We start from the raw sequence: 13902 nt of genomic DNA, 5'->3' as shown, positions 1-13902 counted from the left end.
TCTTATCCTAGGAACGACCCTCAGCTGCTTTTGGCAGCCATTAGCTACATTCATTTTCAATCAAACTAAACACCAATTGTTAATAATTATTAACGGTCGATTCGCTGGCACCGCGTTAATTCCTGTAATTCCCAAAAGAGGGCGACACAGAAAAGGTTTAGTGTGGTCAGCGTCTACCACTGATCGGGACGAGCAGTACCGAAGGATCCCGATCGAAGCTAAGTGAACGATAAAAGGTCACTCTTTCAACAAAAGCCGCCACGACAAGTGACGGATTTTTTAGCGCCATGAATGATAAAACCGACTGCTTATAAAACACTTGCAATAGTTTGATTTTCAGCAGCTTTGGGCGAAATAAAGAGTCCTTTTGCCAACGTCGTAACTCCAATCGTATCCAGAAAGTTACAGTTGGAAAAAAGATCACTATTTTTTTCCTTCCAATCAGATTCGTGTTATCGCCCGTAAAAACAGATACAGTTGAGAAAGAAATGGGAATGGTGTGACCCAATTTTTGTGCAGCACATGCCGCAAGAAAGAAAAAAAAGAAGAAGAAGAAACGTAATAGATGTCATAAAAACTGTCTTATTGGCAATTTTCGCAATACGAAGCTTAACGGTGAAAATTAACCACTGCGGCGCTGCACCACAAAAGTCAAGTCTCACCTGCCGTCGTTCTGCATCGAACTGGGTTAGCGGAACGTGGGGAAAGATCGGGCCGAGGTATCATTTGTTGGAACCACCTGTTTTTAAAATTCCGAGGTGTAAAATGGCACCTTGTCCCGGGGCATTGTGTGGCCGTGTCCCGTCTGTGCCCGTGTGCCATCGGAACGGTGTGAGCTCTTGCCATTGCCGCCGCTACAAAGAGAGTGTGCGTGCACAGCTTCCCATTCTATTGAGTTCACGATCGGTGGTTCGGTGTCTGTTACAGCTTTAGAAAATATGACACTCGCCGACAATCGTGACATTTTCTCATCATCTCCTGTCCCGAACCGCGGGAAATAGATCAAGAGCCTCGGAGGGAGGAGGATTGGGGAAGCAAAAGTGGTGGTGGTGGTGGTGTTGGAACATCGAGACGCTTTAATGTTTCATTTTTTCTGCTCCGTCTAGCAGCTGATGTAAAGCGAATCTATTCCAGCAATAAGCATTTTAAGATTTAAACAAACTATTCTTTATACTTTCCGCTTACGATTGTGCGACTAAAAAAAGCTTTTCTTTTTACACTCTCTTTCCCTTCTTGCAGGAATCGTCTTACACACACAACGGATCCGGCATTACACGACGACGACGACGACGACGACAGTTTTTTTCCTCCTCCTTCTCTTCTGTTCAACCTTGAGCGGCCTTTCGAAACATTAAAACACAGGTAAAAACCGGCTTTAACTTCACACAATAGTCAAGGTGAACACCGAGAGAAGCGGGTGTTGGGTTGCTTTCCCAAAAGAAACTTCCTCCCACTACCTACACACTGCATCCAACAATCTTCACCGCCAACGACTCAATCCGCCTCAGTATGCGCTGGTGGGGCCGCGAGCGGCAAGCGAAAATAAAACATTGTGTGGGCTCATTCACCTTTTCGCGTTCGTTCGTCATCGTTTGACGCCTTCGAGTATATCGGAAAAGGGGGGGGGGATGTTTTTTTTGGCAAAAGTGCAAAAGTAAATCTAGACGGATTTAAACATGTTCTCAAAAAGATCTCAAATAACTTTACAAGAATAGCGCATATTCAGTTACCAAGGGCTGTAAGGCGGATTGCTTTAGAACAAAAAATCATGTCGCACTGCACACCGCAAAATGCAGTTCACCAGCAGTAAGTGTAGGGGAATGTAGGTAAAGACGGACACTGCGGGTAAGATGGACACTTCTCGTAAATGCATGAAAAATGTAATTTTCGAGTATTTCAAACATGTAGAATCCAAACTGAAGGTACAACAACACATTTGAGAACATTTTTGGCATAATATATATAAAATTGGTTAAATCCACGAACAAAACAAATTTTCAATCATTTTCACCTTTGTTGATCTAATTTGATTACTGCCGATCTTAAGCTCTACAACTTGTATTGTCTATATTTCCGGAAGTTTTATTTCATGAATGGGTTGTCGCGATCATTAATGAAAAAACTGGCGAAAGAACGAGAATGAAAGCAATACAATATCTTGTTTTCTGGTGGTTTAAACATCCTGACACCAAAACGGGAAAGACGGACACTTTGCTGTAGGGAAAGATGGACACCGAATTTATTGATTTATTTTACTTCTTATATCAATTGGTGATGAATAGATTTCTTCAAATACCTTAAATAAGGGTATTCCGATGCTATAAATCAATCAGTAACTAGAGAAAGTATTGAAATAAGCGAGAAATGAAACACCGGTTAAAATAGTAGCCACTCGTTATGCTATTACTCGCTCGACGCTGATGAGGCGTTTCATGAAATCCAATATCTTCTCACGACTTGGACAACTTTAAGCAATAAAAAGATAATGCATTTATACGACATTGTTTAGGAAAAGATGAGAAATTCTATGGGATTACAAATATTAAATGTTGAATTTTGACATGGTGGAAAATGGATTAAACTATTAAGTCCTTCAAAAAATACTGGGGTCGTGGTCTTTTCGCGTAGTAATTTCCTTAAAGGTAGTTCTAGACTGTTGTTCTATAAGCTGAAGCAACGTCAGCTGTAAGTGCGCGATATTTCAATACATTTTAGATGCTGCATTCTACGATATATTACAAGCGGTGCTTACAATTTCTAAAACCACGGCTGAATGAATCGTCGTTGCAATTGGCCTAGAATTGGTTTATAAACGTACCAGGACGTGGAAAGCGATAGAATTTGTTAAAATACTGTAAAACTTTTCAATGTCCAACGTTTTCTAAAGGTGTCCATCTTACCCTTCGTGGTGTCCATCTTTCCTATATCAGCTGTCCGTCTTACCCGAACATTTCAAAACTTCACAAAAAAAAACATGTTTTTCATTCATGAAAAAAACGCAAAAATCAATGGAAACTTAAAAGTTTCAACACATTTTCTGATAAAACATGAGTGTAAGATAATGTATGCATATTTTCATGGTCGTTGCACCTATATATCCTTAGATTTTGACCATTTCCCTTAACGTGTCCGTCTTTACCTACCTTCCCCTATGGGTTTTGTCTGCAGTTTGTTTAAACCAGTCATGCTGAAGAGTTTACAATGCAGGCAACGTTCCACCGGGTTTACTGCGTGCAGGCAAAAAGGGTTCCACAAAGTCGGCGCCAAACACACGTTGCTGAGTGTGTGTGTGTGTGCTATCAATTACGGAAGCATGTAATGTGCACTTGGATGGATGGATTAGTCATCGTCTCGAGAGCATTAAAACCACCGGTCTTTTTTAGGAGAGGAAGCATGGAAATGGAAGCAATAAATTGTCGTGCCTAACCTAAATGTACACACACTCTTCTTTAGTTGGGCTAATTTACATTTTTCTAGATTGTTTCGTAATTGTGTGTTTTGATTTTATATATTTTGCGTTTTACTTTTTTACTTATTTTTATACTATTTAACTATAATCTTCGGTGTTTCAATAATTACACATTTTTTTTGTGGTATTTAGTTACCTTGGTCATGAATCATTAGGTTAATGGCATTATTCTCATTGATTCCTGGGCTTTTCAAGTATTTTAAACAATTTTCTAGTCTTAAAAAATACCTTTTCATAATTATCAGTTAATGTTATCAATTTATTTAAAACTTCTTCAGGTGTACATAGATATGAAACTTTCATAAGGTTTTTCCAAATAATTATAAAACATTGATGAAAACTAGCATGTTTCCTTTAATGTTGAACATTTCTGCCGCATATTCCACTATTGAATTTTTGATAAGAGCACTTTTTTTAACACAAATTAAAATATTTCGACTGAATTCGATCAAAACGAATGGATTTATTGGAAAGGGTGCAATAATTGGGTTGAAAATGTGCAATACTAGAATATGGAGTACATACTTGTAAGTGTGCTACAATTGGATTTTTGAATAGATTTTTAAAATCAGTAGTTCTTGACATTATTTATTATTTTTATGCCTAACAATAAGTATACATACACTTTTTTATTTAATAGCGATGATGTTTACAAGGCACACATGACATGTCTTGCGGCTCAGTTTTCAATTTGAACGGCACTTTTAAAAACTTACAAGATGATTTTCAACAGCTGTCATTATCTGACAGCTGGGCTTCAAAAAAAACCTCTTGCGAATGTTGAAAAATGCTTTTCTCTTTAGAAAATGACCCGGAAACAGTGTAAATCTGCAACAATTGGCAAATTACTCTAGTATTCACTTTTATATCTTTTTTGTGGTAAATTACATTAAAAAAATTTTACAATAAATGGGGTTCGAAGTCAATTTCCAATGTAAACATTGTTATTAACCGCGTGTAAGATGTTGATTCACTTCGATCTGACATTTCATTTCCATCATAATAATTTTCAATTTCTTCAGCATGATTTTCAACATAACTGCAGCTGGATTGAGTTTGACAGCTCTTTGTTATGTGTTGAAAATCATGCAAAACTGATATTCCATTTCGAAGCGAATACACCATTTGACAGCCGTTGAAAAACATCTTGGATGCGGTGAACAATTATGTGCACATTCGAAAGTCACTTGAAAAACTCTGTAATGCATTTTAGTACTTGCAACTATTGATGCAAATAATGCATAAGAGCCTCAATGTAATCGTCTTCTTTTAAAACGGAAATTACCCTTTAAAAACAAAAGAAAGGTAAAATTTTGGCCTGCAGTTTTAACCCCCTACCAGTGTGTGTGTGTGGCAATCGTTGTTTATTTGCATTAATTTGTGCGCCGGCACACGAACCACTTGCGCGCGCCCCGTTTTATGAGGTCATGCGGGGTGTAAGGTTCAAACACACACCGACACGCACACATGAAAAGGAAGCTCTAAGCTAATTTAGCCGTTGCCTTTCGGCTGCTTTGCCACAAACTCCCTGACGAGTGGCGCCAGGTTTTCAGTTTCAGCAGTAACGTCGCGGGATTTATTTTCCTTGCCACCCGCTCCCTGACACAAGAAACACACCGTCCGTCCGTCCGTCCGTCAGTCAGTTGATGGGGACAGAAAGGGGCCACCACCACAGACCGCCTGATGCACTACGCTCGGTGGGGTGGTTCTTTGTTTTAGAGGCTTAAAATGAAACCATAAACCAGAAGTGAAGAAGGTGGTTTTGCTGTTGTGACGGCGGCCGGGTGGGACAATGTCTCAAGAAGATTATAAAAATCTGTTTTTAAAAGAGCTACGATAAGGAAGAAGCATTTATGTCACTGCAGAAGATGAAATACGCCTCTGTGTGTGTGTTAGCCTATTTGCCGGGAGACCGTTAGATAAATAAACATAAGCTGTGAATAAATGAATGGGTGGCTGTGTGGTGTGTTATGAGATGAGTCATTGCGGGTGAAATAAGCTTACAAATTAACTGAAATCCTGCAATTGTTTATGGCTGCTGTAACACGTGGCTTGCCCTTATTTGCTCTAAATATCCCATTTATTTCCCCCCAAAAAAAACGAGTAGTACAGACCATATTGTTACGATCAGATTATACAAAATGAGCTTTGAACAATATTCTCAGCATGAATTACCTTGCGAAGGCAGCATTTACTTCAGCTTTTATTTCACGTTTGCTTACCTTGAAGGACAGTTGCTGCGCGCTTTGGTTTGTGAGCTATCGTGCGCCCGATGGGGGGGCACGATAAGGTGGAATGCAAATGGGCCCGCATAGTTGTTGAGTCGTTAAAAAATTTGCGTGTGTCGTTCGTTTTACGATCCCGACCACCCGACTCAACCCGTGCGATGCGATGGGATGGGTAAATTCGTGCAAAATGCCTGTGAAATCTGAACGATCGACTTAATTTCTGTTTGGTGGCCATAAATTTGGTGTTCAGTTCACCTGTTACTTTCTCTTCGAAAAGGGAGTAGATTATTGTTTATTCGTTGCATTATTTTTTTATTATTTCGTTTATGAAGATCAAGATAAATGTTAGAAATTAGTGCATTAATAGTTTACCACATTCTTATTGCATTTTACATTAAACATAATTGAAAGCTTTTAGAGATTCTAAAAAGTAATAAATTAACACAGCAAATACCTCTACAATCCTACACTATAAAACTACACCGCTCCAATTCTAATCCTTGTGTCACTTCTGGGCCTTTAGTCATAAATGTACCATTTTGCTATTTTTATGCTACTTATATTTGGACTTACATTTCTGCCAATTACTTTCGCATCCCGCCGCCCTACTCCTGCTCACAGTCTTGCTCCTTCGCCTCAGCGGCGGCGATACCTCAGCGGTGCTAATTAATTACCTCGCCCTAGCAACGGAGCGGAATTAAGAAATTAAATTTGGGCCTGTCAAAATTTGAAACGAAGCAATTTAATTGTGCACCGACGAGAGAAACCTTTAGGAAAACTTCAGGTCCGAATTGATGTCGCCTCAATTTCATCGTGTGCCAAAAGCGCTGTTACGACAAGAGGGGATGGGAGAGGGGGGGGGTCCTTGGAAACCCTTGGGGATGGTGCAGTTTGGGTGGAATATGATTTATGGTACCACTTAACTCATCACTCGTCGAATGCTATTTTCATTTTTTTTTGTTGTTCTGTCCGTGCCTAATTAATTCATTTTTCCAATTTTGTTTTGTATTGTAAGGGAATTGAGTTGATTTGCTCGATATATAACCAGGGATGTACCAAATCGAGTAATTTCAATTTTGGGAAACATTCTATGGGTAATTCCCAGGTAAATTGGGGTTTAAGTGATCCCAGTAGAAGCTGTGTCGATATAGCTGTAATGTAGAATATAGAAAACATCATTACATCGTGTCGAGAATCATTGTAATGTGGCCTGCCAAGATGATTGTGTTACAAATGTGACCGGCAGATCGAAAAAGTTGCTCATCCTTGTTTAAAGCCATTAGCAATACGGCTTGGCTTTGCTTGGCCGTTGGAAAGGAAACACATTACATTAGGGGAAAATATGTCCTTACTGTATGACTCTCTCTCTATCTCTATCTCTATCTCTTGTTGGCCTACTCACGATAGAGCACGTTATTGTGACATGGCCCGGTAAACAATGATTCTCCAGGATGCTCGGTCCCTTGGTGCAGCTCCTACAGGTCTCGCTTCACCTGATCCATTCATCGAGTTCGCTGTGCTCTCCTTCGCCTTATGCCTAACTGGGAATCGCTGTCGAACACCTTTTTGGTGTTGGGCCGGACTCATGCTCATAACTCTCATCCTCATAACATGCCCCAGCAATCGTATCCTGCCAGCCACCCAAACATGCTTTTAAGAGATCCTTCAATAGTTGTCAATTCCCTTTTTGACTACTACTTAGTAGTAGCGTATCTCAATCTTTTAGATTTAATTTGGAGGTTGCCAAATATAGTAGGCGCTGGATTAATCGCGTTTTCAACCTATTTATAAGACTTCCTTTCAAGAATCCATAAAAATCTTCGAGTTATTAATTTGGGAAAAACATATTTGCTCTCAATGATTGAAGATGTGGAAATCTAGTCCTTCCAACATCTGATTGTAGGACCTCAATGAAGTTGTTGAATCATTTTCTCGTTAGGAGTATAATACAATTTATTAGATATTTAGGTAAAGAGATCATGTATTTGCCCAAACTGAAAATCGAAAGTCGGTAAAACCCCAAAAAATAAATACCGAATAAAAAGGTATTTATCCCACGGTACCATACTGTATATGGGGATTAGATTTTAATTTGATTTAATATCAAGTTAATTTGACAATTTCATAGGTGTTTTTATTACATTTCAACCGACTTCCAATAAATCTGAGTAATATTTCTACTGCAAAATCTCTCCTCCCATCATATACTTTCCATCCTATACAATCACACACACATACTATTCTTTGTTACGATTCTTTCTTTGTTCGGAATAGTAATCTGATTAGCCTTCGGACAACGGTTCCGTTGTATGTTAATCATCAAACCGTTACCAATATACCACTCGCATACCGTACGAGAATCGTTCGAGGTCAAACTTCTCCCGTCAACCAGCATCGGACTGTGTTCGGACGACTAGCAGATTCGTGGTGCAAAGAGTGACGCATGGTCTCTCTGCCTTCACTCTCAGACACCTTCCTCAGGCCTTTTCGCATGGAATCAGAGAAGCATATGCATCATGAGGTGGTGTTCAGCGTTCCAGCTGAACAAAAGGCTACGAGCGCGATAATGAATGCACGCGCACGCACACTTACAGAGGACGCTGATAGAGAGGAGTGTTGCAGCGGTTCTCGGTGTCGTTGCACTACGGGTGCAATGATTCTCGTGTGCAGTAAGCTCATATACAGCTGAGTGCAGCCAGCTGTAGACCGATGCGACGATACGTTGCTATGAAATGAGATTAAATGCTGTGAGCTCTACATTTATGCTCGTGCGGTTAGTAAGGAAGAATTCAGATGGACGTAAAATGATTTTATTTTGTGTGTATATAAAATAAGAATTTCTGTGCCCAGCCCTTCCCAGTGTGAGTTGCGCTAAAAATCAATAATTTTGTTTAGAACCTTTTTGTTCTTTGCAACATCAAAAAATTAGCAACAGTTGAGCATTGCAGAGGAGGAGGCATACAAGCATAAAATATTTATGAAAGCCGCAGTGCTTGGGCTCTCTCTCTCTCTCTCACTATTGCCGTCTGACTTGAAAGCACTAATGAAGCAATGTCACGATTAAAAGTTTTAATTAGTACGAGCCCCCGGAGAGAACCTTCCCTGGAGGCTTTATTCCACCACCGCATTATCATTATGGCGAATCCTTCGAGTTATCCCTTGCCATCAGCTGTGTGTGTGTCTCGATATAGACAGCCCCACAGAGAAAATGAGGGAGACAATTTAATCCTTACAACGATAAAGCAAATTATAGCTCCCCGAAGCCGCCGGTGCACACTTAAAATCTCCCGAGCACAGGATGTCGTTTTTTATATAAATTTTAAAAGCAACAAGAGTACAAAGGAAAGGAATGCTTCGTGCGTATGAAATGGGAATTTGTTTGTGCACCAAACAAAAACCGAATCCATGCTGAATTATTGGCTGGAGCTGTGGTTTTTTGGTGATTTGTTGCATATTTCGATTTCGATGAGCTTTTTTCTTTGCTTCGGGAACTTTGGACAGAGTGAAGCCTTGTTCTGATAAATTGCGTAAAATGGTCATCGTCTTGCGCAGCGGGATGTCAATTCGATTTATTTTTGTGGCATGCACTACCCAAGCACACGCACTGGCCCTGGACTGCCTTGTTCATGGGCTTGGTTGAGCGCAAGGGAAAGGAAAAGACCCCAGCTGTGCTGCAAAGTATTCAGCAGGGCTTAAGGGTTTCTCGGAAGCTGAGCAATCGAGGTTGGTATGAGCTTGACTGGGATGAAGGCAAGGAATGCCCCGGGAGTGGGACGGGATAATATTTATGGGAAGTGATAAATAAAAATTAGAGTGCAATTTTTGCGAGAAACGTGTAAACTCATCGTAACAGTTTTTTTTAGTGGGAAAATATGATTCTGTAAGAATTGTAATAAAATCATGTTGGAAGCCTTGTTTTTTAACCTTAATTTGTGTGCTAATAAGATTAAACTCAAATATAGCTCATTTTTCGAGTATATTTGTGTTTTATAAATATTTCTCATATACCAGTATATCAAGGTGTGCTGTTGTAATGGAATGAATAAATCTATTTTTTTGTAATAATCTTCGCAGGTCAACTAAATGCAAATCAACGATGTAAAATATTACTTAAATTATTGTAAAACTTGTATGTATAAAGAAAATATACTCTTTGGGACAAATATTGACACAATTTTGAAGTTGTTTAGTGATGCCATTTTTCCTGTAATTTATCTAGTTTCCTGTTGGTTTCATAATTTTTGAAATAATATTTTATTTTTTTGTGTTTTCTTTTGTATTATTTTATAACTTTAGTATTGCTGTATGAGTTATTGTGGTCTATCGTTGTTTTATACTAATTTACTTATTAACTGTTCTTGCCTGTTCTGAAGAAAATCACCATGGTGTATGATAAAAGTTCACAAGTTGTATTTTTTTTATTTTCTAATAGCGTTTAACGGTTTCCGCCTATGGTTTTTATACCATGTGGATTTTTTCACAATGAATCGTTAAAAACTGTTTGTCATTTTCCAGTATTTTTTTAGAGTTTTATTGTTAAAAAATACCCTTTTTAATGTTTTATTCAACAAGGTCCCCTGCTTTTTTCGAACCTTCTCAAAATAATTTCAAACGAACCTTAAATTGCTATCCAAAAGCATGTAGTGGTGTGTTATGAATTCTGCCCACATGCATTACCCGTTTCTGCTGCCAAAAAGAAAAAAGCTCCAGGGTAAAAATCATACACACCTTTCAGAGAATGTTCCGCTCCAAAAACCGAGAAAAAAACTGGACGTGAGTAAACTTACGAACCGTCAACCCAAAACCAAACTGCTAGGTCACATTTACATGCCCAGCAGCAACCTTGTGTGCATCTGCTCTCGTGCTAGGAATTTCGACCGTCAGAACTCCGCCCGAAACATAGTGGCAAACCGTCAAAGACAACGCAATCTAGTTCTACCGGTGTGCAGCCCCGAGAGCAGCCCCTTCTCTTCCGTACTCGTCTCCACACGGCGGTGGATTGGAGTGGCATTAAAAATGCATTACTCATGCAAGACTAGTCTTCTGCAGGCAGCAGCAGCAGCTGGGGGCTGCTAGCGCATGATGTAGCGAAGCTTCGAAAGAAAGCTGCATTGCAATCGATCGTTTATTCTGTGCCCGCCATTTCCTTCCTCAAGTGGTGCAGAGCCAAGGCAGTACATCTTTTTTTTTTTCCTCTCTTCTTTCTAACGCTGGTCGCGCGCTGTAAAATGTCACGCAAAACAGAAAAGTTCACGTTCGCTCGACACCACACAATCGACAGGGATTGATTGATCGACCTCTCTCCCGGCTGTGCAGCATACACACACACACACAAACCAACCGAACGAACGGAAGGCACTGGTAGGTCGAAGCGACGACCTGTTGCAACTGCGCCGCACTCTAGGAGTAAGTGCGCCCTTGCACAAGAGAGGGATGCTTGGGAAGCATCCATTTTCTTGAACCATTTGTTTCAAATCCGACCGTGTTGACCTTTTGGGGCGTGTGTGTGTGTGTGGCTGAGAGCTCACTGTTTGTGCATTCATAACGACCCGCACGAGCTAAGGGGGGGGGGGGGGGGAGGAGGCTTTTCAAGGGCGCCACACCACCAGTCGTGACTACTGGTGTGCCGCCGACGATTATTTCGCTTGCACTGCATTATAGTTCCGCATTACTTTTGCTCCAATTACGCTCCACGCCGGTTTGCTCAGCTGCAGTGTAATCGCCATCGGGACAGTGTGTGTGTGTCAGTGTGTACAATCTCACGAGAGGTACGATGGATTGCCGGTCGCCCCTAGGTACAGTCAAAGAAGGCTAAGCAGGATCCATTTCCCGGATGCACTTTCCAATGTCTTCCCTCGTTGGCAGCTTCCCTCCAGAAAGTGTTGTTATTGTTGTGTCTGTGGGTATTTGTTACACATTTGTGTGTGTGTGTGTGTCGCTATGCAAATTTAATTAACTACCGTTACTAAACGAACGAACCTTGGTGTGCGACGATTGCCTTTTGTGTGCGTGTGCAGCGGACTTCACTCACCGGGATCCGTCTGAAAGCGTCAGGAGAAACTGGAGACCAATCGTACCAAATACCTACTGACCTTTCCCTCGCTACACCCCCATCGGGGGCGACGAATGAAAATTAATTTTATTTCTCCATAACTTCTTTCTTCCTCTCTGTTGCCTCTTGTTGCATGTATAAATGCATGCGCTTTGCAAAACTGTGCCGTTGCGTTTGATGCATTTTGTTTCCCACACACCCATGGGTCCCATGGTGTTGTCCCTGGTCAGTTATTTTGCTTGATTGGTTGGCCGTCGGTTGTGTTGGCCAAGTGCAGTTTAACTTCCTTTTTTGTGTGTGTTTGTGTATTGCGTGCTCACGCAAAGTCAAAGGATGGGAAAGGTTAGTATTGTGGAGCGATATCGTGTGGCTACCGAAGGTCACGATGGTTTGGAAAATGAGATGAAAGTCACGAAGAAAGTTGCTATGAGAGGGAGACAGGCAGGGTCGGTCAGAGGGGAGTTCCGTTCAATTTGTTAAATAAAGAACCGGTCGTGACTGTAAGTATGGTTCATGTTTTATGAAGTCCAAGCACAGTTTTCGAAGCAATTTTTGTGGCAATAATATTGTAATTCTTGCCTGATTCCGTACCGTTATTCATTGTGGCCTCCATGTTCTTTTGTCATAATCTGTTGATGATAATAGGGATAAGCTAGACTTCGGTTGTTTGAGGTAACGTTATTTGATTCATTTTGTTTCATAGTTCTGTTGCGTTGAATATGATTTATATATCTTGATTGTATACTTATTTTATTTACACTGTTTTAAATTCTTGACTCTTTCTTACGTTGTGTTTATTACGAGTTGGGACACTTTCTTGATTCTTTTTTACGGATGGAAAACTTAATGTGAATTGAGAAGGACTCTATGGTATCCCTTTTGTGTCAGGCTTATGTGGAATACAATAGGAAATTCCAGTGTGTTTGTCCAATAAGAGTGTCATAGAGTCGAATTCACATCAAAACAAGTTCACTTCACACAGGAAAGTGTCAAAAAAGTGTCCCAAAAGTATGAGAACCCCTGAAAAAACTCTGTTACAATGTAAAAACGACATTTAGAAGTCGCCAACTATGAACATTACTCGTGCAATACATAAACAAGATTAGAAGCATTGCAAATAAGGGGTTATGCAACTAAATTATTGAGATTTTAAATGTCTAAATAATATGTAAACAGCTCTATCATCGAGGACCATCACTAATTAATAGCATCTGACGAGGACTGAATATAAATCAACAAATGTATTCCCTCGGCTGATTTTACCCGTTCCTTTCGCTTATCATCTTCACGTTTTTTTTGTCGCATTGGGGAGAGTTGTTTGCGCTTGCGAATTTCACAATATGCGTAATTTCTCCCGTCGATAATCATGCATTCGTCCGACGGATTTAACGATGTTGCAGCTTGCTCAAGCAAGTAACAATCAACGGGAAAAAGGAGGAGAAAAGAAATCCAAAAAATGTTCGAAAGGTGATTAACCCATTCGTCCAGATCTTTTACTCGTTAACGAATGCATAAATAATCAATCGCTTTATTTATTTCAATGAATTTACAGTGCTGGAAACGGTATGTCTTTGCAAATTGAATGTTGTTTACAATTTTAATCGATGAACTTTATAGAGCCGGAACTTCGCGGTTTCGCGGTGCTGAAATACTAATGAACATGTCTTAATTTCCTTCTCCAGAGCTTGACACAGTTTGTTTCCTTTACCAATTTTCCCCCAATGCCCTTTCACCGGCTCAAGAGCTCTATATATAAACACACACACACAAACGAACGGTAAACTAATTGGCAGCGTTTGGCTGTCGGGGGCTGCTGGAGGTGCTGAACGAAACGAGTATTGCGCAAAAACTAGAGTCAAATTTATTGACGCTGATAGACCGTGTATACGGTTTGGTACGCGCACACAAACACCTCTCCGATGTGTCCGAAGTATGCGCAATGCTTTATCGTTCGCAAACGCGGGGCTGGACGGATGGATATTCGATCCCGATCAGATCCATCGGCGGCAATATAAACAACCAAGCAACCAAGCGCTATTCCCGATTAAACCTACCGGCAATTTTACGAGATTATATACGCTTTGTTGTTTGCGAACAAAAAAGGGAAATGCTCAGCTTGTCCAAAACAGATGTTCGTCGTCTGTTGTTAATCG

At 40.4% G+C, this 13902-nt stretch overlaps 1 protein-coding gene across 6 annotated transcripts in view; it reads left to right on the top strand.

The window, feature by feature from the left end:
* LOC120900174 (solute carrier organic anion transporter family member 4A1) overlaps positions 1-13902 on the top strand; it is a 58419-nt gene that overhangs the window by 25778 nt on the left and 18739 nt on the right. For 5 of the 6 annotated variants that reach the window (XM_040306833.1, XM_040306830.1, XM_040306831.1 and 2 more), the window contains exon 3: positions 1240-1362. The exons of the other annotated variant lie outside the window; for it this stretch is intronic. The gene's annotated coding sequence lies outside the window, so the exon portion shown is untranslated. The remainder of the gene's footprint in view (positions 1-1239; positions 1363-13902) is intronic. 6 annotated transcript variants of the gene reach the window in all.

This window comes from Anopheles arabiensis, chromosome 3, assembly GCF_016920715.1.
Source record: "Anopheles arabiensis isolate DONGOLA chromosome 3, AaraD3, whole genome shotgun sequence".
NCBI lineage: Eukaryota > Metazoa > Arthropoda > Insecta > Diptera > Culicidae > Anopheles > Anopheles arabiensis.
Note: the sequence above shows the minus strand (reverse complement) of the source record. Positions and strands in the feature narration are given on the sequence as shown.